Genomic DNA, 26,893 nt, shown 5'->3' on the forward strand with positions numbered 1-26,893 from the left:
AGAGCGCCTGAATAGGTTCTGTTGTTTTAGAATAATTTGACAAAATATATCACAGCACTGCGGAGTCTACCATATCTAAAGAAAACAGCCACCTTTCAGCTGGCTACACTTAGAATCCTACCATCTGTGCTCCCTCTGGCCACTAAAAATAGTGCATGGCCCTTGTTAAATACCTAAAGTCAACATGTTTTTAAGCACAAAAACTCACTCACAGATGACAAATGAGATGTTAGCAGAGACAAGCAAACTCGGGGGAATAAATATTTCCCCTCTTTCCCCAGTTAAACCTGTCACTAATTACCTGATGATGAGATCCCCAAAATAAATAAGAAAATGTCTCATCAGACAGGAACAGAAAAACACACAACTTCGAAACCTTGGCTGAAGGACCGCTTTGCGGTCTGAGGTCACTGATAAGAATGCTTGTGGAAGGGAGCAGAAAGACAACTTCAGTGATGCGCTTTAAGGAAAACTGTTTGCAGTTTCAGTGACCCAAGAATTTGTCCTCTGAATGGAAAAAAAAACAGACTAAGTTTACATCTATTCTGCACTCATAGATGCCACCTGGAAGCTACCAGAGAAAGAACCTTGTAAGAGTGTATCATACACTTTTTAATAATTAGCAACTTTTAAACTCTTGTCCCACCCTTCAGAAAATAAGGGATCACCCAACTATGTGCTTTTGTGCTAGACCATCACACAAAAAAAGGGTGTGACTGAGGCTGCAATGACAGGGGTGGGTGGAGTCCTTAACATTTCTAGCTAATTGTGTTCCTACTTTTCTACTCATTCATGTCAAACCATCGTACTTCAGGGGTCACTTCCGAGGCAAACCTTCAAAGGGATGAAAGTAGTAAAGACCAGTTTTCAAAATGCCCTTTTAAATGGAAACATCTAATATAATTTGTACAATAACTATTAAATACGTATTAAATTAGCTCCTTTTTCAAGCCCTTGTTAAGGCCAAAGTATTTCGAGACCATAATTAGAGTTTAAATTTCTGAGTGGTGCCACCCTCTGACCCGATTTCCGTTCCTGCAGTTTACATTCTGCTAAGGACTTCCACAACCTATTTGCATGCTGTCCCAATGTCAACGAACTCAAAGGCACCAAACAGTCCACTGGCTTATCTGCCAAATCGGTGGGCGCAATGTAGACATCTAGTCCCCAAATTACCAACCAAACAAAACTTTTCAAAGTGTCAAAAGCTACACACACACACACATACACACACACATACGACTAGTTCCCTTTAGAAAATAAGAAGTAGTTTAAAACGCCCTGACTGGGGTTTGAGAGACAACTGTCCCTAAGACCAAAACAGTCTAAACCTACTTTCCAAATGAAGAACTACGGCTGTAAACTCAGGCAGAACTGTACAAACTTTACCATGGAACTAAGTTACCAGACAACTCCCTGTGCAGAACCTTTTCCTGCCTCCAAGACCATAATTCGCCTCCAAGACCGTAATTCTCAAAGTAGGTGACAGAAGAATCCTAGGACTCCCACACCTCGTCTCGGGAGGCACAGTGCAAGAGGACCCCCGGGTCCAGGCACGCACTTCGGGAAAGAAAAGGCTGTCTGGTTTACGCAAAGGAAGAAGGGGAAACTGGCAGAAGTAAGAAGGCAGACGCGGGGTCGGAGGGAAAGACACGGTTCGGGGCCGAGGAAGCAAGAAAGGTAGGAAGACTTCTCATTCGTGCTCACCACGGGCAAGGGGTCAATCCCACCAGGCCAGAAACTGCTACAAAGCAAGTCCTGGCGACTGAGCTCTCTCTCTGAGATCAGGTGTCGCAACAGAGCCACACGTGGGTGGGGGGAGAGGGGCGTGTTTCCAAGGGCTCTCCCCAACGCCCCCACCCGCCCCTAGGACTACGGCGATCACAGCTGTGGACACCAAACCCTCGCGCTGTCACCAGCCCAAAACGGCCAGAAAGAACAGGAGATGACTGTCGTCTATGAAACCGCCGGACTCTCGACTCGCGGGACAGAGGCGATGGGCCCTGAAAAACAAGGCCCGGCCACCGTCGCCCCTCCCGCCGGCCGCCATAACTACATAAAGTCTCTGGCCGCTAAGCCACAGCACAGACCCTAGCTGGCGCCAGCCCCCTGGACCCCGACCCTCTCGACCCACATCTCCCCCTCACCAGCTGTCGCAGGGACCTCCAACAGCCGCAGCTTCTGGGGCCAAGCCTCCCCGGCGAGGTTTGCCTCCCTGACCTCATTTCCGGTCTGGGCCTGAGAGGAGGGCCGATGGCGGAGTGGGAGGAGCTGTCTGCTCGAGAGGGCTCACCCCGACCCGCGCTTCCGGCCCGCAATCACGCCTACTTCCGCCCCAAGTAGGGCGGGGCCATGGGGAAGCTCGGGGACCCCACTGGGTTGAGGAGGGCCTTGGTCAGGGCGTGGTGGGCAAGGCAGTGGGTATTGTGCCCATTTGGGGAAGGACGACACCATCCTGGCCTTCTCTTCGTCAGAAAATTGGGCGGTAGGGAGGAGCTTAGAAATTATCCTCTCTTACTGACCTACTGTTTGTCTTATAATGTGTGTGTGAAGTTAGGGGGCAGAGGATCCTCATTTTAACCGTTTGCGTTGGTACACTCTTTGGCAGGGTGTAACTCACGGCATTAAAAATACACATGCCTTGAGCAACAAAACAAGCTAAGTACTACTGGATTATAGCTAAAGAGTAAAAGAAGAATCTATGAGAACACACCGATACGAGGTAATGATATGAATAGTGATATGAGTAAATTAATGAATAGAAAGAACAGTTAACTCGCTAGTGTAGTGCAGAAGAATTCCAAACAATTGATGTAAATTCACCACCGTGAAGCACAACTCCAGGCTCCTTAAATGTGAGCTGTGCATAGTAACTCCATAGAGTATACAGTAAAGAGTGGGAATTAGTGACTTTGTAGTGGAGAGACTAGAGAAATGCAACCTCAGCCAGGTGATCAAGGTTAACATCTACAGTGCTAAATCATGTTGACAGAATGTGGCCTAGATGTGATGAGAGCGGTATTTTATCTCCTGCCCAAACGCACAGCCCCAGTCTGATCCTCAGAAGGAAACCAGACAAACCCCAACTGAGGAACACTCTACAGAATGCCTCACCAATATTCCTCAAAATTATCAAGGTCATCAAAGACAAGGACAGTCTCAGAAACTGTCACAGCAGAGAGGCGCCTGGGCAACGTGACAAGTTGATATAATGTGGTATCAAATGGGATACTAGCACAGCAAGGAGGGCATTGGGAGAAAAGTAAAGAAATTTGGATAAAGTATGGGCTTTAGTTAATAATATCTCACTATTGGTTCATTAATTGTGACAAATGTGCTATACTAATTTGTACAGCTAGAGATGTTAATAATACGAGAAACTGGGGGTATACAACAATGATTTGTAGTGCCTACATAATTTCTGCAAACCTAAAACAATTCTAAAATTAAAGGTTTATTTTAAAAATGCACAGGACTGTTAACCCTGAAATTTAGTCTCTAGTTTTATTCTAAGGAAAAATTGGAAATGGGCAACAAAATGTTAAATGCGGTAAGTTCATCTTTGCAGCATTGTGGAAGGAGAGGTGAGAAGACTAGAAAAAAGCCAGAGACCCTACAACCGTGGTTAGTTACCTAAATTACGGTACATCTGTGGGATGGAGTACCTGTGAGCCTTTCGAAATTGTGGGAGAATATTTAATGACATGACATCATTAATTTCTGATTGTGTACATTTTTTCTGACTGTTATACTTTAATAAAACTGTTACTTTGAAAATGTAGAGTGTGACTCTACCCATGTATATAGAAAATTAAATTTTTGCTTGCATAGAAATATGACCAGCATGATACACGACAGAGTAGTTCCATTATAAAAGACTATATTATGTCTATGATCTGTTGTTTTATGGATTTTTATGGATTTTCATTATATAGGAGAAACTTATTGTGAAAAGAATTAAGGGAGGAGACTTGGATGACTGAGCTTTCCAGCCAGTGACTAACAGTGGTTGGTGCCATTGGCACAACTAGAGGAAACAAGAAGAGAAACAGGTTTTGTGGGAAGAGGATTAGTTCCACTTTGGACATACTGAATCTCTGACTCCTACAGGACAGGTGTCCACAGTCATCAGCCCTCCTTTCTGCTTCAGTGAAGTTGTCCCCCCAAAATCTGTCAGCTTCCTTGGTGTCAGTTACCTCCCTCAGTACTGAAAGCACTCACATTTCTCGAAATCCAGCTTTTATTATCAGCTTTCTGCTAGACATCTCCACTGTTGACTCCACCAACATCTCCAATTTAAGACGGACAGGAAAAAAAAAACTTTATTTTTTTCCACAGTCCCTGTCAACGCTGCCCCTGCTCCCTTGTTCCCTGCTTGGGAAATGCCATCACCATCATGCAGTCACCCAGGTGAAAAGCTTCAAGGCCATTTTTTTAGTTCCTTGTGCTTCTTTATGCCTCTTCACATAATTAAATGCCAGTCCCCATAGATTCTACTTCTGTAGTATTCCTGCACCAAGCCTCCCTCTTTTTGCTTTCTCTCCACTATTCACCGTATCTGTGTAGGCAATCAGTCTTCTGGGTGGGACAGCTAGGCCAAGTTGCACCTTTACTGGTAAAGGTGCAACTCATTGTGGGAAATGGGGAAGGGTAATAAAAGGGCTGCTCACCCTGACTTTGTGGAGAGTCCAGAATGGAAAATTAGAATTTGTGAAGTGCCAGGGTGCCAGGAACTGCCTGAGAAATGCATAGAAAATTAAGTTACATGATAAAAGAATATAGTTATGTATCATTTAATGATGGAGACACATTCTGAGAAGTGTGTCAATAGGCAATTTCATCATTGCCCAAATCATAGAGCACACTTACGCAAACCTCAATGGCATAGCCTACTACACACCTAGGCTCTATGATGTAGCCTATTGCTCCTAGATTATAAACCTGTACAGCACATTACTGTACTGAGTACTGTCGGCAATTGTGACACATTGGTATCTATGTATCTAAATATATCTAAGCATAGAAAAACTACCATAAAAATACAGCACACCTATATAGGGAACTACATAGGTGCACCTATATAGGGAATAAATGGCGCACCTACATAGAGAACTTACCATGAATGGAACTTGCAGGGCTGGAAGTTGCTCTGGGTAAGTAGCTGAGTGGTGGGCAACATGAAGGCCTAGGACATGACTGCACACTACTGTACACTTTATAAACACAGCCCCACAAGCCCTCCCCTTGCTTCCTTTGGACAAGGTCAGACATAGAACATTGAAGCTGTCAATGCTGCTCCATGAACAGGGATATGGCCTGGATTTCTTAGAAATATCGAGGAGAAACTGGCTGGATAGGGTGTACATCGCTATAATAGTGGCTGTTAGGAGGGAGTGAAGGTGGCCTGAGGATCAGTAGGACCAAGAACTCAAGAGGGAGAGATCAACTTCCGGCCAAGATGGAAGCATCAAAGAGGCAGAGGTAGACACACTCTGCCTCCTTGCACAACCAAAAGAAGGACAACAACAATTTAAAAACAAAAAAACAACCAGAAATGACAGAAAATCAAACTGTAGGGAAGTCCGACAACCAAAGAGTTAAAGAAGAAATATTCATCCAGACGGGTAGAAGGGGCAGAGTCTGGCAGCCAGGTAAAGAGGACTCTTGGCAAGGTGGTGGCTGGTGAAGTGGGTGGTCCCACATTCACATGCAGATAAACTAGGAGGAACACCTGGGGAGCGAGACAGACCTCACAATCCAGGATCCCAGTTCAGGGAAATAAAGCCTCGAAACACTGATGGAAAACACACCTGTGGGGGTTGAGGTGGTGGGAGAGACTCCCAGCCTCACAGGAGAGTTCATTGGAGAGACCTAGAATGGTCCTAGAATGTACACCAACCCACCTACATGGGAATCAGCACCAGAGGGGTCCAGTTTGCTTATGGGAAGCAGGGGAAGTGACTGAAATCCAGCAAAGAACAGAGCAAGCACTATTGTTCCCTCTCAGAACCTTCCCCACATACAGTGTCACAACCCAGCGACTGGGTTGCCCTGCCCAGGTGAATACCTGCACCCTTTACTATGTGACAGGCATGCTGAGACAAAAAAAAAAATGGTCCAAATGAAAGAACAGATCAAAGGTCCAGAAAAAATACAACGAAGTGACAAAGAGATAGCCAACCTGTTACATGCACAGTTCAAAATACTGGTAATCAGGATGCTCACAGAATTTATTGAATTTGGTTGCAAATTAGATGAAAAAATGAAGGCTATGCAAAGTGAAATGAAGGAAAATGCACAGGGAACCAATAGTGATGGGACGGAAACTGGAACTCTAATCAATGGTGTGGACCCGAAGGAAGAAAGAAACATCCAAAAAGAAAAGAATGAAGAAACAAGAATTCAAAAAAATAAAGAGAGGCTTAGGAACCTCCAACATGTCTTTAAACATTCCAACATCAGAATTATAGGATTACCAGAAGGAGAAGAGAAAGCAACATGTGGAAAAGTTATTTGAACAAATAATAAAGGAGAACTTCCTCAATCTGGCAAAGGAAATAGACTTCCAGGAAGTCCAGGAAGCTCAGGGAGTCCCAAAGAAGTTGGACCCAAGGAGGAACACACCACAGCACATCATAATTGCATTACTCAAGATTAAAAATAAGGAGAAATTCCTAGAAACAGCAAGAGAAAAGAAGATAGTTACCTACAAGGGAGTTCCCATAAGACAATCAGCTGGTTTCTCAAAACAGACCAAGAAGGGGCTGGAAAGAAGTATTCTAAGTCATGAAAGGAAAGGACCTACATCCAAGATTGCTCTATCCAGCAAAGCTTTCATTTAGAATGGAAGGGCAGGTAAAGTGCTTCTGAGATAAGGTCAAGTTCAAGGAGTTTATCATCACCAAGCCCTTATTATATGAAATGTTAAAGAAATTTTTTAAATATATTTTATTGATTATGCCATTACAGCTGTCCCATTCCCCCCTTCACTTCCCTCCATCCTGCACACCCCTCCCCCACCATTCCCCCCCTTTCGTTCATGTCCATGTGTCACAAGTTCTTTAGATTCTGTATTTCCCATAGTATTCCTGCCCTCCCCCTGTCTATTTTTCTACCTACTATCTGTGCCACTTATTCTCTGCACCTTCTCCCCCCTTCTCCTCCTCCCACTCCCCTGTTGCTAACCCTCCATGTGATCTTATTTCTATGGTTCCACTCCCAATCTCGCTGTCCTCTTAGTTTGCTTTTGTTTTAGGTGTGGTTGTTAATAACTGTGAGTTTGCTGTCCTTTCACTGTTCATATTTTTTATCTTCTTTTTCTTAGATAAGTCCCTTTAACATTTCATATAATAAGGGCTTGGTGATGACGAACTCTTTGAATTTGACCTTATCTGAGAAGCACTTTATCTGCCCTTCCATTCTAAATGAAAGCTTTGCTGGATAGAGCAATCTTCGTTGTAGGTCTTTGGATTTCATGACTTGGAATACTTCTTTCCAGCCCCTTCTTGCCTATAAGGTCTCTTTGGGGAAATCTGCTGACAGTCTGATGGGAGCTCCTTTGTAGGTGACTGTCCCCTTATCTCTTGCTGCTTCTAGAAGTCTCTCCTTCATTTTAATCTTGGCTAATATCATTGTGATGTGCCCTGGGTCCAACTTCTTTGGGACTCTCTGACCTTCCTGGATTTCCTGGAAGTCTATTGCCTTTGCCAGACTGGGGAAGTTCTCCTTTATTATTTGTTCACATCAGTTTTCCACTCGTGGCTGTTCCTCTTCCCCTTCTGGTACCCCTATAATTCGGATATTGGAACATTTAAAGATGTCCTGGAGGTTCCTAAGCCTCTCCTCATTTTTTTGAACTCTTGTTTCTTCTTTCTTTTCTGTTTGGTTGTTTCCTTCTTCCTTCCGGTCCACTCCCTTGATTTGAGTCCCAGTTTTCTTTCCATCACTATTGGTTTCCTGCGCATTTCTCTTCATTTCAATCAGTTTAGCCTTCATTTGTTCCTCTAATTTGTGACTAAAATCAACCAGTTCTGATCACCAGTATTTTGAACTGTGCATCTGATAGGTTGGCTATTTCTTGGTCACTTAGAATTATAGGCTCTGGGGCTTTGAGCTGTTCTTGAGTCATAATGTTTGATCTGTTTGTGCCTGTTACATATGAGGGGCGGAGCCTTAGGTGTTCACCAGGGCCTGGTGACCCAGTCACTGGGTTGTGACGCTGTATGTGGGGGCACAGTCAGAGAGGGGGAAAAATGGCGCTTTGCTTTGCTTATTCTCAGATTTCTGTCCCTCTGCAGCTTCCCACAAGCAAATTGGGCCCCTCTGGTGCTGGTTCCCAGGTGTGTGGGCCCGTGTACTCTCCAGGACCCTGTGGGTCTCTCCAATGAACTCTCTGTGAGCCTGGGAGCCTCTCCCGGCCCCTCGACCCCGAGAAAGTCTTTCCAGTTGGTGCTTTCAGGCTCTAATTCCCATCGCTGGGGCCCTAGCCTGAGCGGTCTGTTTCACTGTTTGCACCTTCGCTTGGTTTATCTGCACGTGAATGTGTGACCACAGTCAGCCAGATGCCCTGCGCCCTCACTGGGTCTGCCTGTTGCCACCCCACACCTGGGATCCGCCAACCGCCTCTGCCTCCGCTCCCAGGTTGGTTGGACCGAACAATCTTTCCTGCCTGGCCCTGCTCTGCCACTGACTCTGCCCCTCTTACCGGTCTGGCTGGGTGGTTCATTGTTATCGGACTTCTGTACAGTTCAATTTTCACTGTTTTGGCTGCATTTTTGTTTCTAAAACTTTGCTCTCTTTAAATTTAGTTGCGGGAGGGGGCACAGTGTTTCCACCTACGCCTCCATCTTGACCAGAAGTCCAAATGTTAAAGGGATTTATCTAAGAAAAAGAAAATGAAAAATACAAACAGTGAAATGACAGAAAACTCACACTTAACAACCATACAACCATACCTAAGCTGTCAGCCAAGATGGAGGTATAGGTGGAAACACTGTGCCTCCTCGCACAACCAAGTTTAAAGACAACAAAGTTTTAGTAACAAAAACACAACCAAAACACAGAAAATTGAGCTATATGGAAGTCTGACAACAACGAACCTTTCAGCCAAGTGGTAAGAGGGGTGGAGCCGGCAACTGGTGGAGCAGGGTCAGGCAGGAAATATTGACCAGACTGACCCAGGCGTGGAGTGGCAACGGGTGGACCCAGTGAGGGCGCAAGGAGGCAGGCTGACCACAGTCCCACATTCGCGTGCAGATAAACAAGGTGAAGGAGTGAGCAATGAGACAGACCGCACAGGCCACAGTGGCAGGAAGCAGCAGAGGGGGCCACTATTACCCCTCTCTGATCCCACCTCCACATACAGCGTCACAACCCAGCAACTGAGTTGCCCTGCCCTGGTGAACACCTAGGGCTTCGCCCCTCATACATAACAGGCACACAGACCAAAACATTATGGCTCAGGAAGAACTCAAAGCCCCAGAGCCAATAACTCTAAGCAACCAAGAAATAGCCAACCTATCAGATGCACAGTTCAAAATACTGGTGATCAGAACTGGTTGATTTTAGTCACAAATTAGAGGAACAAATGAAGGCTAAACNACACCTAAAACAAAAGCAAACCAAGAGGACAGCTAGATCAGGAGTGGAACCATAGAAATAAGATCACATGGAGGGTTAGCAACAGGGGAGTGGGAGGAGGAGAAGGGGGGAGAAGGTGCAGAGAATAAGTGGCACAGATAGTAGGTAGAAAAATAGACAGGGGGAGGGCAGGAATACTATGGGAAATACAGAATCTAAAGAACTTGTGACACATGGACATGAACGAAAGGGGGGGAATGGTGGGGGAGGGGTGTGCAGGATGGAGGGAAGTGAAGGGGGGAATGGGACAGCTGTAATGGCATAATCAATAAAATATATTTTAAAAAAAGAATAGTGCAGGTAATAACTGTGAGTTTGCTGTCCTTTCACTGTTCATATTTTTTATCTTCTTTAAAACACACATGACCCATGGACACAAACCAACTGGGGGATTGCTGTGGGGAAGGGGGGTACCAGGTGGAGGGGGGCAAAGGGAGAAAACTGGGACTATAATAGCATAACCAATAAAATATACTTAAAAAAAAAACAACCATACCTAAAACGAAAACAAAACCAAACTAAGTAAACAACTAGAACAGGAACAGAACCACAGAAATGGAGATCACATGGAGGGTTATTAACAGGGGAGTGGGAGGGGGAGAGGGAGAAAAGATACAGAGAATAAGTAGCATAGATGGTATGTAGAAAATAGTCAGGGGGGAGGGTGAGAATAGTGTGGGAAATATAGAAGCCAAAGAACTTATATGTATGACCCATGGACAAGAACTAAAGAGGGGGAATGTGGGCGGGAGGAGGTGTGCAGGGCAGAGGGGAATAAAGGGGGCAAATGGGACAACTGTAATAGCATAATCAACAAAATATTTTTTTAATTTTTAAAAAAGAGATCAATAGAGGAGATTGCTATGGGGATGTGGTTTCGGGTATTGCATGTTGGGGCAGAGGTCAGATTAAAGAAATTTGTGGTATTCATAAAAATTTAGGAAGGCTGCTTAACATGGAGAGGATGTAGAACTGAGGACTCAATATTTTGATTTTGGAATTCGATTTTGGTTCCATTGACCCTGTCTGGCGCACAGGGCTCTCTGTGGCATTGAGTTTGTGGGAGAAATAGAACTTCCCTATGTTTTACCTCCTCACAACCTGAAAATACGTCCTGAGCACCGGACAGGCCAGCTCCACACTACTGCAGTGGCACTGAATACGTCTTATGGCAGCATCTGTGGACCTGTGTTCTTGTACAGGGTCTTAGGTCCTCAACAGAGAATTTACAGCAATGTCCTCTGAGCATTATGGAGCTGGGTCTGGGGAGGCTGTGGTGCCCTCTGAGTGTGTAGATCTGAGGGGGTGGGGCAGGCTCCTCCGCACTGAAGCAGGTCAGGGGCTGACTGCCTGGAACATAATCTGTGCACTCACAACTGCAGCGCTCTGAGTGAGGGGATCCTATTGCCCAGCCCCACAGATACTGACCTTGTCAGAGAAAAAAAACTCCTCCTGAACCACATATCCTTTTATATCTCACAGAGAGTTTACTCCATTATAATCTGTGGGTCCCCAAACACGCAGCTCGTGGTTGACCATGATACCATTACGAAGAGCGTGACGGTAGCAGTTCACATCCACTGAGCACTCAGTAGGTGCCAGGCACTATTCGAAATATTCATGTGGATGAACTCAGTGACCCTCACAGAAATCCTTTGAAGTGAGTACTATTATCTCCAATTTACAGATGAGACCACTAAGTCACAGAGAGGTCAAGTTGCTTGCTCAAGGATACAGGACCGGTAAGTATGTAACCAGTCAGAATGCCCCTCGGGGCCGTGCATGTCACCATGAAGTTACAATGCATCTGAAATGAGCGTGAGTACTCATCACACTGAATGCATACAGCAATACACACACATACAGGTGATCTATATTCATCGTCAGATGTGTGGGTTATACAGAGAGATTTGTACCTCAATTATTTATTGACAAAATCAGTCAATTAATCCTCGAAATTATCCTTAGATATAAGTGCTATTGTCCTGATTTACAGAGATGAGGAAACTGAAGCTCAGAGAGATTAAACAGGGTCCCATAGCTGGTGTGAAATAACTGTGAATAGAACTTGGCCTCCGACTCCAACGTTTTTACTACACTTATACGCTCCTCTCCCCTTTTGGGATGTGTGGGGCAGGCATCACCGGCCCTGGCATTCAGGCATTTAATCAGGATGTTTTGGGCTGGCCAACAATTTCCTTTGGTTGCTCTTCATCAGATGGCTCTCATAGTGTTTAGTTGTCTTTAACTTCATTCAAAGCAATTTTGTTAGATTCTCTGTGACAACTGTCATATCAGTGTGAATTTTTTAATAAAACTTATTAAAATGGTGAATTTTTGTGTAGTCATTTTAATATTATAGATGGAAGAAAATACACGACATTTTAGGTGCATTAGACTTTATTATTTCAAGAAAAGTAAAAATGCAACTGAAATACAAAAAAAGATTTGTGCAGTGTATGGAGAAGGTGCTGAGACTCCATGAACCACGTAGACAAAAGCCTTCAGGCTTCTTGTCCATGGGATTCTTTCAGGATTCTTCAGGAATTCTTTCCTCCCAGGGAAGGAAGAGAAACAGTTGATGGATCAATACATGAACTGTCAAGTTGGTGGAAATGCTTTGAAGAATGAGAAGGATAAGGGCAAAGGAAATGCTGGATGTGGAGACTTACTGCTGTTTGTGACAGGTCTCTTTGATAAGGGCTCATCTGAGCGAACAGTTCAAAGGAAGGAGGGACAGTGCCATCCCACCACCTGGGGGGGGGGGGTGGAACATTCCAGGCAAAGGGAACAGTCGAGCAGGGGCCATGTGGTGGTCTGTTCGCTTCCTAGGGCTACTGGAACAAAGTACCAAAAACTGAGTGGTTTTAAATAGCAGAAATTGCCCTGGGTGGGGTAGCTCCGTGGATTGAGCACGGGCCTGCAAAACAAAGGGTCACTGGTTTGATCCCAGTCAGGGCACATGCCTGGGTTGTGGGCCAGGTCCCAGCAGCGGACTCAAGAGAGGCAACCATACATTGATATTTCTCTCCTTCTCTCCTTCCCTTTCCCTCTGAAGATAAATAAAATCTTAAAATAAAGAAATAAATAAAAATTAAAAAATAAAAATATATAAATAAAACCTTTAAATAGATAAATAAATAGCAGAAATTTATTCTCTCATAGTTCTGAGAGAGAATTCCTCTCTCCCTCCCTGCCTTTGTGGTACCATTGTCCAACATTTCACTTCTATATATGGCAGAAATCCCATTACACATTATTTGTTTGTCTTAAGCAGTCAATTATCACTCTCAAGATAAGAGTAAGAGATTTTTTAAGGTAAGAAAAAAATGTTACAGTTTCACAAATGTCATTTTTGGTGCTTCTGTATAGACCCAGACCTTTATGTGGTGTCATTTTCCTTCTGCCTGAAGTCTTTCCCTTAACAATTCTGGTATTTCTGGTTGGTTGGGAATGATTCCTTAAGGTTTGTCTGAAGAAGTCTTTATAATGTCTTCATTTTTAAAAGATGTTTGCTGGATCACTTCTCGGCCTTTTGGCTAAGATCAAGTGTAAAGATGTTTGCTGGATATAAAATCCTGCGTTGATGGTGTTTTTCTGTCAGTAAAGATGTTGCTGTCTTCTGGTTCACATTATTTCTGAGACAAAGTCTACTTTCATTCTTATCTCTTTCTTCTCTACGTGTTATGTCCTTATCCTGTTGCTGCTATTAAGACTTTATCACTAGTTTTAAGCAATTTGACTTTGATGTGTTATTTTCATCATGCTTTTTGCCCTTGGGATTCATTGAGCTTCTTGGGTCTGTGGGTTTATAATTTTCATTGAATTTTGAAAATTTTATCTACTTTTTCTTCAAATAGTTTTCTCCCTCCTACTTTCTCTTCACTTCTGGGACTCAAATTATACATATTTCAGGTTGCTTGAAGTTGTTCTTTTGTTCTTTTTTGTCTTCTTTTTTCCTCTGTGTTTTATTTTGGATAGTTCATGTTGCTGTGTCTGACCAGTCATATTTTTTTTCTGTAGTGTCTAATCTGCTGTTACTCCTACCCAATATATTTTTATTTGAGATATATTTTTAAATACATTTTATTGGTTTTGCTGTTACAGTTGTCCCAATTCTTTTCCCTTTGCCTCCCTCTATCCAGGGCCTCCTTCCCCATCAATTCCCCCCACTCAGTTCATGTCCATGGGTTGTACATGTCAGTTCTTTGGCTTCTCCCTCTCCTGTACTATTCTTAACCTCCCCCCGTCTATTTTCTACCTGCCAATTATGCTTCTTGATCCCCGTACCATTTCTTTCTTTCTCCGCCTTCCTCCTCCCAGTTAACCCTCCAAATGTTCCCCATACCTATGATTCTGTTCCTGTCTTGTTGTTTGCTTAGGTTTTTTTTTTTTTTGTCTTTTTAGATTCAGTTGTTGATAGTTGTGAGTTTATTATCATTTTACTGTTCATAGTTTTGATCTTCTTCTTTTTTGTAAATAAGTCCCTTTAATATTTCATATAATAAGGGCATGGTAGTTATGAACTCCTTTAGCTCTACCTTGTCTGGGAAGCACTTTATCTGCCCTTCCATTCTAAATGATAGTTTTGCTGGATAGAGCAATCTTGGTTGTATGTCCTTGCTTTTCAGAGATATATTTTTATACAAGTTAATATTTGGAGCTTTTAATTATATATATATATATATATTTATATAACATATAATCTATAAATGTATTTGTAGATTATATATAATTTATATTTATATATTATATATAATCTTCCATGACTGTCCTTAATATGTTCATGTTTTTCTCAATCTTGTTAAATATATGAAAAGTTATATAACCAATTAACTAAATAAAAGTTGTTTAATATCTAACAGTTCTATCATCTGCGTAATTCTGGGTCTGATTTTATTGATTGATTTTTCTTTACATTATGGCTGTGTTCCCCTACTTCTTTGTGCCTGGTGATTTTTTATTGTTTTCTAGACATTACCAATTTTTCCTTGTTCGACATTGTACATTTTTGTATGCCACTAATTATTTAAGGTGGAAAAGCAAATACATTCCCTATTGCCCCATTAATGCCAGAAGCAGAAGCTCCAGACCTTGGGTTACACTGAGAATCCTTTATAAGCCAGGGAGACTGGAGAGGACGAGCAGTCTCAGTCCCCAACTCGGGGGTCCCGGGCCCTTTGTAGTCCCTCTAAATTCTGTTGACAGACTAGTTGTTTCCTTTTTCTTAGCTCATCTCTTTCTCATCGTACCTTACCATACACAGGTAGCAAAAGCCTTTCAACATGGCAATCTCATTACTCAAATTCCTTATTCATTAAGTACTTTTTCTACCTTCCACATTATCTCAGACAACAGTTTTACTGATTTTTCACCACATAATCTGGGTCACCTTTTCTCCAACCTGCTATAGCAGTTTCTCTATCATTTATCCCAAAGCCACTGCTATGCACCCTAGGGTTGGGTTGGGTTGGGTTCTGTTTTGTTGTAGCAGCATCAAACTTCTAGGCAGCAACTTGTGTATCAGTTACCTATTTTCAGTAGTGCTACGTAACAAGCCACTCCAACATTTAGTTGCTTAAACCAGCATCCACATATTATTTCTCATAAGTCCACTGGCCGGCTGGCTAGAAAGCCCTGGCCCTCTGGGCTAGGTTTGGCAGATCCTGGCTGGGCTGGCGCATGTACCTGCAGTCAGTGGGGGCTGCTCTCCTGTAGATACTTGCCGGGAACAACTTGGCTGCCCTCCACGTGTCTGCCACATGGTTTCGTCAGGCTGGCACAGTCAACTTCTCATGACCAGAGGCTCCTGCTGGCACTTCCTCCTGACTGTGGTAGTCTGAGAGAGGCACGCACAGAGATGCACGTTACCAGACAGAAACCCACGTCTCTTTCATGCCTCTGCTTGAATCGAGCTTGTAACTGACCCCATGGCCAAAGCTAGTGACATGGCCAAGCCCCGCCGCAGGGAAGGCACTAACACAGGGTGTAGTAGATACAGGGAGGCATGAAAAACCAGGGGCGGGCATGAAATCAGTCTATCCTCTCTAGTATGATTACCATTGTCCCCATTTTACAGGTAGAAAACTGAGGCACAGAGAAGTTAAGGAAATTGCCCAAGGTCTCAAGTAATGTGCGGGGGACTTTGGGTCCGAACCCAGGTGATTTGGCTGTGGAGTCCCCGCACAAACCTGCACTGCCCTCTGGGAGTGGGTCCAGGGCACTATGGGAGCCGCTAGCCCATCTGCATAATGGATCGCCCAGCCTCCAGCAGCGGCCCTGGGGAGGGCAAGCTCCTTTTTCCCCGGCTCAGCTCTTGTCTGCAGAGACTGTCCAGTAACCACTGACCTCCTAGGTCTGGATCCAGGGGTTGGAGGGGGAGGCCTAACCAGTCCTTATTTCCCGGGCTTCAGTGCCTGTGGCTGCACAGCGAAGCCTTTCAGGGGTTAAAGGCAAGAAAGAGAAAAACAAAAGAGGGAATAAAGTCAAGAAATGTGCCATGAAGCTTCTTGCAGCGCAAAGCAGAGAAAGTCATTTCCAACTTCTTTCATCTCCTAGATGAAGCCACTAAATAAAGGGGCAAAGCGGCGAACACAAGGGCTTTTAATCTGTCTCATCTCCTTCATAATAACTGCAAATTTTCCCTGGGCCCCTGGGAGTGCGCCACTTCCCTCCGCTCTGCCTTATCTCCCCCTCCACATTTCGCCGGCGCCCCGCCGCCCCGCGCGCGCGCTGCCCGGGCCGTCCCGGCGAGGCCTGGGGGAGCCGGCGCCCCCCGCCTCATTGTTGCGGCCGGCCCCGGGCTCGGAGGAGGGATGAAGGCCAGTCAAAGGGAAGCGGGCTCGCCGCGGCTTCATTAACGGCGGCCTTTTCAGCGGCGCGCATATCAGAGTCAGGCCTTTTCAGAGGCGCTAATTAGCAATTTGGAACCTTCCCCCCTCTGGAGAGGCGCCTTCGATCTAACAAGTGGGAACAGCGCTGCGCCCCATTTTTTCTTGCACTTAATATTTATTGTTTTCCATTCTCCCTCTCCTTCGCTTCCTCCTCCCAACCCGCTGCATTGTCCAGCGCATCCAACAGATAAGGCCTATTGGGGGAGGGGCGGCATCATTAATCACTTTTAATTCTCTGCTAATGATAACTTCCTCTCGCGCTGAGAGAAGTTAATCTTTCTTAGATGCCGAGAGAAAGAGGGGGGTCGGAACGAGGTGTGGGTGGGGTGAACAGAAACTGGTGCAGATCACAAAAGGGACAATTCTAACCTCCCTCCTCCACTCAATGCCCCAACTTTCCCGCCTGACCTGTTGGCATTAGGATGAGAACTCTCCAGCCTTGTCTGCCCGGCAGCAACCTTTCTCAACCTATAGAAATTTAAGTCACTCCTTAAAAGTTCAGCTCAGACACCACCTCCTCTGTGAAGCCAACCCTGATTGCCCGGTCCTGCCTGAATTTCCCTCTCCTTCTGAAATCTCATAGCCCTTCTTCACACACCACTCTTACGGTGAACTCTGCCCAGGTTGTGGTTGTTTACAATCAAGCGTAGAGGCCACAGCGTCTCTGCAATGTCTACACCCGCCATGGGACCAGCATGCAGTGAATGTGGGTGAACAGATCAACAAATTCCCAGCCGCCACAGGAGTACAGGCCTTTTTTTCTTTCCTTTTGTACCAAACATGTAAATAGCACTTCCCACCTACCAGGGAGCGCACTAAGCACTGACTAATATTCACTCATTTTGTCCTCACAGCAGCCCTATGAGGTAGGTGTGACCCCCATTTTACACACGAGGAAACTAAGGCACAGAGAAGTCCAGTAACCCGCCTATGATCACAGGACTGAGATCGCAGCAACAGAGCTGGCATTTAAAGCCAGGCTGTCTGACTCCACAATCCGTTCTTAAAAGTGTTTTGCTAGGATGTGATCTTGGCTCCCATAAAGGGTCCCCTGCCTTTCCACCTGGATGGAAGATTGGACTGGCAGAGAAACCCAAGCCAAAAATCCAGGCAGGCATGGAAGGGATAATAAAAGTGGCAAATAAGCCAGGTCCTCACTTGGAAAGACCACACAACCCGCACTTGACGCCTGGTGTTTGGTGCCTAGCTGCAAAGTGAGCTCTATTAGTAAGTGGCCTGAGCCCTGGGCCTCTGGGCCATGGCAATGACACTCTGGTCAACCTCCGATCTCCCTTCTCACAGCCACACTCACTGAGGCTACAAACTCTGGGTTCTGCTACACAGCAGTGAGTCCAGTGGAGTGCCTTGGAGAGGGAGGGCGGGCAGGAGAGCCCCTGAAAATCCCCTCCGAATTATAAACATATCCTCTTTAAGTACATTTCTAAGGATAACATTTGTATTACCCTGTCCTGTGCCTGCAGATAGGGCCCTGTGTATCTCCTCCATCTCCCCTCCTTTCTCTCCACTCTGCTGGGAGCGGTCCCTATCTGAAGCGACGCTGGCAATCCGCTTCCTTGCAATTGTTTCGATCGAGGGGAAAAATTAATTTCTGCCTATCGTTAATTGAGAGAATTGTGTGGAGGGTGAGGGAAGGGGAGGGGGGAGAAGAGGAAGGGAGAAGGCGGAGGGGAGCAATCGTGTTATTAACCGTGTCCCTTTCATAAGCAAATATTCTGATTACCATCAGTGAGATGAGAGGCTCATTAATGCTGGAAGCAGAGAGGTGATTAGAGAACTTTCAAGAGCTATTGAGCTAAGCGGGAGGGAGGGTTGCAGGGACCTGGAGGCTGAGGGAATTTGGGGAGGACTGAGCTGGGGGGAGAGCCACTGGCCTTGTAGACAGGCTTTCCTGCTCTCTGCCTCTCGGCATCTCCCCCAGTACTCACTTTCAAACGGTCCCCAAAGCCATCAGCTAGAGGGTGGGAAATGCAAAAAAGTGAGTGAAAACTTTGCAAAAGTCACATCTTCTCTAAAGACACCAGGCACACTGACGCTAGACCCGTAGCCTGGAGGTCAGGGTTTCTAGCCCCAACACCGCTTGTCTAACAGGGTGTGCTTTAAAAAACATGCTCCTGTCTTTCCGAGATTGTCTCTACTCTCTGAGTTCCATTCCCCCACCACTTCCTGTTTATTTTCCCCATCCTGCCTCACTTGTTTATGTCCCCCACCCCCCATCTGTGACACTGTTTGCGTCTGCAGCCCCTCGTCAGGCTGAGGAGGCTGGAGGCCCTAAGGGTTGGGCATTGAGAGGGAACAGACGGTGAGGAGGTGGGCATGTGGGATGGTGGCGAGAGGAAAGGCTGCTGATGCCACCTCAGCCCCTGGCACACCTCTGATTTCAGCCAGAGCTGAGCGGGTCAGGTCCACATGAAACCAACCCAACCCAACCCACCTTGATAGGAGACTCAGTTTCTCTCCAGTTTTCTGCCCTAGGGACTTTTCCAAGAAGGAGGTGCTCAGTAGCACGCATCACCCACACACAAGGTCTGTGGAGAAGCACGGGAGAGTTTATACCCCAGGGGCAACCCCAGCCAAAGGCAGATAGTAGCCTGCAGACAGATATCCCTGGCTTTCCAGAAAGAGAATTCCGAGAGGCGTTCTGTCCCTGGCTCAGGAGGCCTGGTGGAGTCCAGCCCCACTACCCTCTCAGGGACAGTCTTTCATTGCCTTTTCCTCCGCATGGGCCTCACTCTCTGTACCCCTCACTCCTGCTTCCTGGGGCCGTCTCTCAAACTAACTACCCGAGTCTGCTCAAGCTCCGCTATCAGGGGAACACACACTAAGTAAGTGGTCACATGTGTCCCCAACATGAAGGGTAGGACATAGTCACCAGGGAGAAGTGGCACATGCAGCACCAGAGAATGGCTCCATGTGGCTCTGGGCAGCGGTGCTGTTAGATGCAAGGGCACGTGCCAGAAGAGCCAAGACCAGGAGCCAAACAAGACGTGGAGGCTCTAGGTGGAACTCCAGTGCTGAGGCAATGCCCTGTAAGAAACCAGAGCCGAGAGCACCTGGAAGCTGACACTCGGTCGGCCTCCGTCAGGGCGAGCTGCACATGGGGCCAACCCCTGGGTGGGGCTCAGGGTCCTCCAGACACTGCATGGCCGTCTCTGGGTGCTTCCAACCCCCTCCCAACCTTCTCTCCCAAATGTGCACATAATAAAGTCCCCATGACAAATAGAAACCCTGCCCAGTCCTTCCTCACACCCAGATTCTTTAGCTCCCAGAATGGATCCCAGTGCCTGTTTTTTAAAATAAGACACTCCCAGCTGGAGGCGCAAAGAGAGGCAGAGGGGCCTCTGGAAAAGGAATCTGAGGAAGAGAACAGATGCAGGGCTGCAGCGCCAGGGAGCTCTGCTTGCTCCCTCCCCCCAACCCCCACATCCAAGGGACATCCGGATTCTCCTCCAGGCACCAAAAGTTCCCTCCCATTGAATTCTGACTCTAAAAGTAGGAGGGCCACCAGCAAGAAGACAGAGACCAACAAGAGGCCAAGGAAAAAGGAAAAGAAGAAAAAGGAGAGAGAGGAAAAAGAGAGAGAGGTACTTGGAGATTTTCAGAACAATCTCCATTCTCTATGGTGCTTTCTGTTTAAAAAAAATGAAAAAGGAATGATGGAGAAGGGGAGAGAGTCAGACAAGTTTAATGATGTGTGTTCAAAGCTCAGATTGGAAAAATGACAGAGAAAAGCAGCCTGTTTCGGCACTAATAAATTGTTCTCTGCCGTAAGAGGCGCCTGTCGCAGCATTAATACAGGCCCCTAATACACGGGTCAGGGTTAAGTAATTCTCTCCGGCAACTTAAGCGAATAATGAAGCTGGCAGCGGCTGGTGGTGTGGTGGGAGAGATGGTCTACGCCGCGGGCACTTTGTCTTCATTTATTATGCCAGCGGCAGCAGGGACGGGAAGCCTCCGCGGAGGAGATATCGCTTCATTTCGGCAAGGTAATGAAAGCCGGGTTGGGGGGAGGATAAACCAATTTGCCCGCTGACACTGGAAGGAGTGATTTGCGGACTGAAGAAGGAGCGAGGAGGCCCTAGTCACAGGGAGGCACAGGGCTAAACCAAAGTGGGCCCAGGCCCTTCCACTGCACAGAGACCATGTCGAGGCCCAGAGTGGGGACAAGTGGGCCAGCCTGGGGCTGGAGTCGGGGACGAACAAAGCCCAGAAGCCACGTGAATGGGCAGATGGGTAGAAGGGCCCACTAGGAGTGAGGGGAAGGAACAGGGAACAGGCCAAGGGAAAGAAAGGTCATGGACAAACTGGGCCAAGGCTCAGGAATGACGCATTATGGAGAAGAAAAGAAACTGTGGCAGAAGCTGGGTACACGCAGAGGTCAAGGCTAGTATGGTAGAGAAAGTGGGATAGGGACTGCAGGGGGAAAGTATGTGTAGGTTGAAAACCACCTAGAAATATCGAGAGCTCACCTGCCTTTGAATGGAGAGCCTGGAGTTCCCCCAGAACATCCTGCAAGTCAGAGAGTTTACTTCCTGTGTGGACACTGTGGGCTGCTCAGCAGCTTCTGCCTTCCGGTGGTACCCTCCAGTAGCGATCTGGATTTTGGGACAGAGGACCTGAGGTTGTTATTGGGGCATGATCACAAACCTAGAGCATTTCTTCCCTCTGGAATGGTCCAAACCACAGCAGGACCCCCCCCCTCACCCCTCCTTAAAGACGGAGTCTCCCTTGCCTTCCTACAGCAGCCTAGCCCGATTCCAAGTTGCCATTATCTGCCTCGTGGGAGGCAGCCAGTCCTCACAGAATGTAGGTCACCGTGTCTGGCATGTGCTTCAAGGTCCCATGTCAACCAGATGGAACACCCATGGGAGTGGGCATAATCCCAGGGATCTAGAGAGGGCACACAACACCACCCGTTATTTTCCCAGACACGGTCACCTTTCTTTCTTCCTTTCAGCACCAAGACCTTTGGACAGCTCCCACCAGGGCTCCAGCCAACTGAAGAAGATTTTTCCTGTCCACATCACAATTTCAAGTTCCCTAAGATCCGTTCCTACCCGCTCCCACCAAGACTCAGGTGAGCAGACCAGCAGCAGTCACTACAGAAGAGTCCCAACATCCCCATCCTCCTCTCGTCAACACGCTCTTCTCTCCCTCCTGCCCTACACTCAGTCCTCCTCCCCCCGCCCTGCACACTCCCAAGTAACGCTGCCACTTTTCTCCCCTGATGTGGGTTAAGGATTTCCAATAAGGACCAAGTATTTGAAGCTTAACACTGCAGTCTCTGGAGGAGCCAGGCCAATTTCACACTAATCTAACCCATGAAGGGAGAGAGCATCGGAAGCAAAAATTACATCAAAGAGAAGTTAATGCCAAGAAGCAGGCGACATAAAAAGGAGCTGCTTTCAGTTTCAAGTGACTACACCAATCTGGATTAAGAGATCAGCCTTCCAAGTGCCTGTATCGCCATTTCTGTGCCTGCTCACCAGGCTGAATGAAGCCTTGTCCCCAGGGGCCACTCCAAATGGGGGTCAGAGAAGAAAATACAGCTTCCACCCTCACTCCACATTCAGTGATATAGGACATGCCCTGGACTAATGTCTTCTGAGGGAAAAAAAAAGTTAAAGAGATATAAGAAAAAAGACTAGAAGGAAGCATATGAAAATGCTAACTCTGTCTTTATGTGATTTGGTTTCCCTCTCTATGACTCTAAGTTTTCTGTAATAAATTTATATTACTTTTCTAGTGGCAAAAATAAAATAAAGGGTTAAACAGAAATGGAAACTCTATGCTTTTCTCTCCATCTGGAGTTTCTATCTCCAGGCATTTTCCTTAGTGTGGCACTCAGTAGAGTTATGTTCGTGCATGAAAAATTGCTTTTATGGATGACGATGCTGAGGGTCACGATGGTATGGTCAGCGACGGGGGCATGGTGGGCTGCAGGTTAAGACACTAATTCTCAGGCAGAAACAGCAACCTGAGAAGTTCTAATACTTTAAGTCCCTCCCTTTCTTGCAGTTATGGGGCCTCTGTTGAATTCTCACAGAGAATTCTCAGAGAGCCTGACTGAACACCATTTGTTGAACGAGTGCAGGAATGAGCAGAAGGAAAAACGAAGATCTCTGTCATTTCGTTCCGCCACCGATAGAACTGTTCCAAAGCAGTCAGGTGAGAGCTACCCTTCCTTCCCCACCAGGCCCTGCTGCTCTGCCCCAAAGCGCTTGATCCAGGGCCCCCGTCGGAATCCCACAGGATTCTTTTTGCCCTCACGTGCTCCCAGAGTGACAAGGGCTGCTTAGGCCACCAGGACCTCTGGCCCCAGAGGCTAACTCCTCCGACCCGATCACTGCTGGGTTTATAACCACTCCTTGAGCCTGAAGCTCACTGACCCCGGTGAATGACCCACAGGAAGAAGTGGAAGGGGAGCAAGAGCAAGCGGATCCAGCCCTCTGTGCCCCCCCCCCCCGGGAGAAGCCGCCTGTCATCTCGTTTTAAGTGGAGTTGAAGTGAGACCAGCCTCCTGCCCACCCCCAGGCAGCAGCCTGACAAGTGTAAATCCCAGAATGAATGAAGGCGCCAGGCCTCCGGAGCTGGTGCCTCCGCGCGCATCTCCGCGCTGATTGACTTGTCTCCTCTGCGAGGCTGACTCTATCAGCTCCTCGGCGCCTCCAATTCCAGGTGTGATTTAGTTTGGAGATGAGAGGTGACAGTTAACATTGGTACTCGTCACTGTAGATCAGACGCAGTCACGCTGTCTTTCCCCTCTCCGCCTCCCCTGCCCGCCCAGGCCCTTCTCGGAGAAGAGCCTCAGAGTGCGCACGCACTGGCTTCCGCCCGCGCCCACTCGGGGAGGGTCTGCCGGCCTTTCCTCAGGAGTCCTTTCTGCCAGCCTCCGCCACCCCTCCCCCGCACTCCCAAGGGTCTTCTCTCCAGGCCCAACCCCTTGACGTGACCTTCGAACAGCCCTAGAGCCCTTGTTTTTCCTGAAAAGCTTCTCAGGCTTTTCCTTGCGCCACCTTCTGGTCTCTCTCTCCTGGTCAGCCCAGCCTCTGGCGCCCTCCATCCCTGCTGGCCCTCGGCTGGGAATCCCATGCAGAGCCGGGACCAGAGGGAGGGGCAGGGTGGAGGAGTGGATGCTCACTTATCTAGGGCCTTTCTGGACAAGGGGCGGGGCTTGGTTTTGTTTACTTTTCCACTGAGCTACAACTCACACAAAATGCAAAATTCTAAGGGCAGGGCGCAGTTCCTTCTTACATAGAATATACTACTGCCGCTGTGGCCATTACTCTATCAAACTGTAGAACATTTCTAGCAACGGAATTGACTCCCTTCCATGTTGCCCCTCTGCCAGTCAAGATGTTGGGAATAAAGCCCTTGTTGAAACGAGCCCTGAATTCAAACTAAGCAAAATCCCTCAGAGTCTAGAGATGGTGGGTGGGGAGGGGAGTGTCCCTGCACCTGGTACCGGGGAAACCCAGGTCCCAGGGCAGCCAGTGTGGTAGAGTGACTTCTGACCTTGTGCTCACGTTCACAGCCACCTCCTCTGCTTTGAACAGGAGTGGGGAAGATCTCAAAAGGTTAGTTGGTCAGCCCCCACCACCAAGCCAGGCCACACGCCAAACCACGCTGGCCCTTCCAGTTCCTGAAGAGTCACCCTTGTCTCAGCAGCGTGTGAGCTGGTTGGTACATCAGTCCATTCTTCCCCAAACCTAGTCTCTCTTTTCTTAAGACCATTGCATTCATTCACCAGGCCTCTTCAAACAACCCGGTGGCTTTAAGTCCCACAGTCCTCTCCATGCAGAGACAAGGAAGGTACAGTCCTTCTTAAACAACCTCTCATCTTTCAGGAGAAGCATACACAACTCCCAATGTCTATTCATCAGGGCTAAGTGCTCTGTAGAGACAAAGAGCCAGAGGGCAGTGGGGACAGTAGTTAATTCTACCTGTGGGCAGGGGGGCTGAAAAAAGCAAATATGGAGAATACTTCAAATATGGCAGAGTACTGGGGATAAAAAACTATGTCAGCCTTATAGGTCTAGCCTGCTTAGGCACCAGTGGTGGGAGCTTCCGTGGGCACCGCAGACCTTGGCAGCATACGTGTGGGCAGGACATAGATAGGCACGCCCCCCGGCTGGCCTAAGCTGCATTAGCATCACTGAAATTCTTTTTTTCAGGCAACCACTAATTATTGGGTGGCAACCCGGCAGATGAGGTCCTTGCCCTCACAGAACTTACAGGAAGAAGACCATCAGTAAGATAATTTTAGGTTGCAATTGTGGAACTAGGAGTTTGGAGACACTAGATATTTTTACTGAGGTGTAACACACATGCAGTAATCTATAAAAAGTTTAGAATACAACTCAGTGAATATTTATGTATGTATACACCAGCATTATGTTGGTAAATGTTTCACTGGCTCTGCAGGGGAAAAAGGCCTGACTGTAATTTTGCCCATTACCGTGGTGTAAATACTCTCACTGCTGTTGATTTCAAGTCACCAATGTGATGTCACTGGATGCAGAGCTGGGAAGAGATGTCTGCAGTGGGCTCTTATGCGCTGGTGTGAGCCAGTTTGAGTGAGATCACGCAGCCCCGTATGCTGTGGAATGGACGCAGGTACTCAGATCAAGGTTGGGCGCATCTCCGGCACCCCAGAAGTGCTTCCCCCTCACCATCAAGGGGAGATTTAATTTTTTTAATTTATATATTTTAAAGTTAAAAGTGTATATGTTTAAGGTATATAACATCATGGTTTGGTATACATATGCACAGTGAAATGATTACTATAGCTAATTCAGATATCATCTCACACAGTTTCTGTTTTGTGTCTGATGAGTACACCTGAAATGAGTACACCCTCAGCGTATTTCCATTGTTCACACAGTATCATTAGATGTGGTGATCATGCCTGCACATTACCTCTCCACACTTACTGATCCGTTCAGCTTTGTGCCCTTTGGCCAGCACCTCCCAAAGGGCAGTGTCTGGGAGTGATAATCTCGTGGAGAAATCTCTGGGTGAGATCTGAGCCAGGTCCCTCGAGGAAGACCCAGGAGAATCTCGAAGGCTGGCGAGGGGGAGTCCCCTGGCTAAGTAACTACCCCATTCTGGGCTTCACGAGGGTGAAATGTTTAGCAAAATGAGGGACTTTAATCCTGCAAGCCTCAGAGTTCTACACGATCCTGAGATGCTTTAGGGAACACTACCGAAGGGGCTCCAAGGGGGAGTGGACAGGCCTCTGCACACCCCCCTCTTCTGACTCAACTTCAGGGCCTCCCCTTAGTCTATGTTGTACTGCACAATGGGCTTTGGTACGGAATTTCATCAGAAGAAAAAGTTCTGCCGCTGAAAGTAGCCTGTGCCGCCCCGATCTCTCTGCAGCGCTAATATGCGTGGATTCTCTGACCACCGTCGGTCCCCACAGAACCTGCTTCCCTCCCTTCCACCTTCGTCGAGCCCTGCCCTGGGCTGGGAATAGGATTCCCACCCTCTCAACAGAGAACGTTCCCTATCTCCCCAGCCCCTGACACACACTTCCATTCTCACCTCAGGCCTGTCTGCCGTGGCAGCTGCTGAGAATGCAGGTTGCTGAACTTTGAGAGCCCTACCGCCTTGGGGACTGCTTCAGAGCAGGAGGGAGGCCCTTGAAGTTCCCTGGGCCAAGGGGGAAGAACGGGGAAGCAGGGGAAATTTGTCTAATCCTCTTGTTCCAGCCCAAGCCAGAATGATCAAGGACACTCTAAATGCTTCCGCTGACCTCCAAGTTGTTCCCACATAAAAGAAAAAAGCTGTTTTCAACATCAGAGAGTTGGCCTAGCACTCAAAGGTAGGCTGTGGTGCTTTCCTGGTGATTGTAAACAATTTCACAGAACCCAAGATCAGAAAAGCCACTCCATGACCATGATGGATCAAGGTGAAAACCAGACCACGTCAAGACTATGTCTAAAAACAGACAAAACAAGAATCTTATCCAAAGCACAGAATGACCAAGTGTCCCCCTTATCTGTGCTAACTGGATGACTGCCACTCCTTCACCAATTGTAGCTTTAGTCTAAATCCATCTTGTCTTCTTGCAGATAAGGTTCATTAAGACACCCAGCCATATGCCCTGGCTGGTGTGCCTCAGTAGATTGAGTGACGCCCTGTGAACTAAAGGGTCGCAGGTTCAATTCCCAGTCAACACACATGTCTGGGTTGCAAGCCAGGTCCCCAGTAGGGGGCATTCAAGAGGCAACCACACATTGATATTTCTCCCTCTTCCTCTCTCTAAAAATAAAATAAAAATTAAAAAAAAGATACTCAGTCATAGAATTGTCCCATTTCCCTGACAGCATCCAACTCAG

At 47.0% G+C, this 26,893-nt stretch overlaps 1 protein-coding gene across 5 annotated transcripts in view; it reads right to left on the bottom strand.

Annotated features, from left to right (window-relative positions):
* The window catches only part of GPATCH2L (G-patch domain containing 2 like), a 56,897-nt gene extending 54,654 nt beyond the window's left edge, over positions 1-2,243 (bottom strand). For all 5 annotated transcript variants that reach the window (XM_037031705.1, XM_037031706.1, XM_037031703.1 and 2 more), the window contains exon 1: positions 2,148-2,243. The gene's annotated coding sequence lies outside the window, so the exon portion shown is untranslated. The remainder of the gene's footprint in view (positions 1-2,147) is intronic.
* Between the last annotated feature and the right edge of the window lie 24,650 nt (positions 2,244-26,893).

Source organism: Sturnira hondurensis, unplaced genomic scaffold, assembly GCF_014824575.4.
Source record: "Sturnira hondurensis isolate 20B ecotype Veracruz unplaced genomic scaffold, ASM1482457v3 Scaffold0021143, whole genome shotgun sequence".
In the NCBI taxonomy this organism is placed as follows: domain Eukaryota; kingdom Metazoa; phylum Chordata; class Mammalia; order Chiroptera; family Phyllostomidae; genus Sturnira; species Sturnira hondurensis.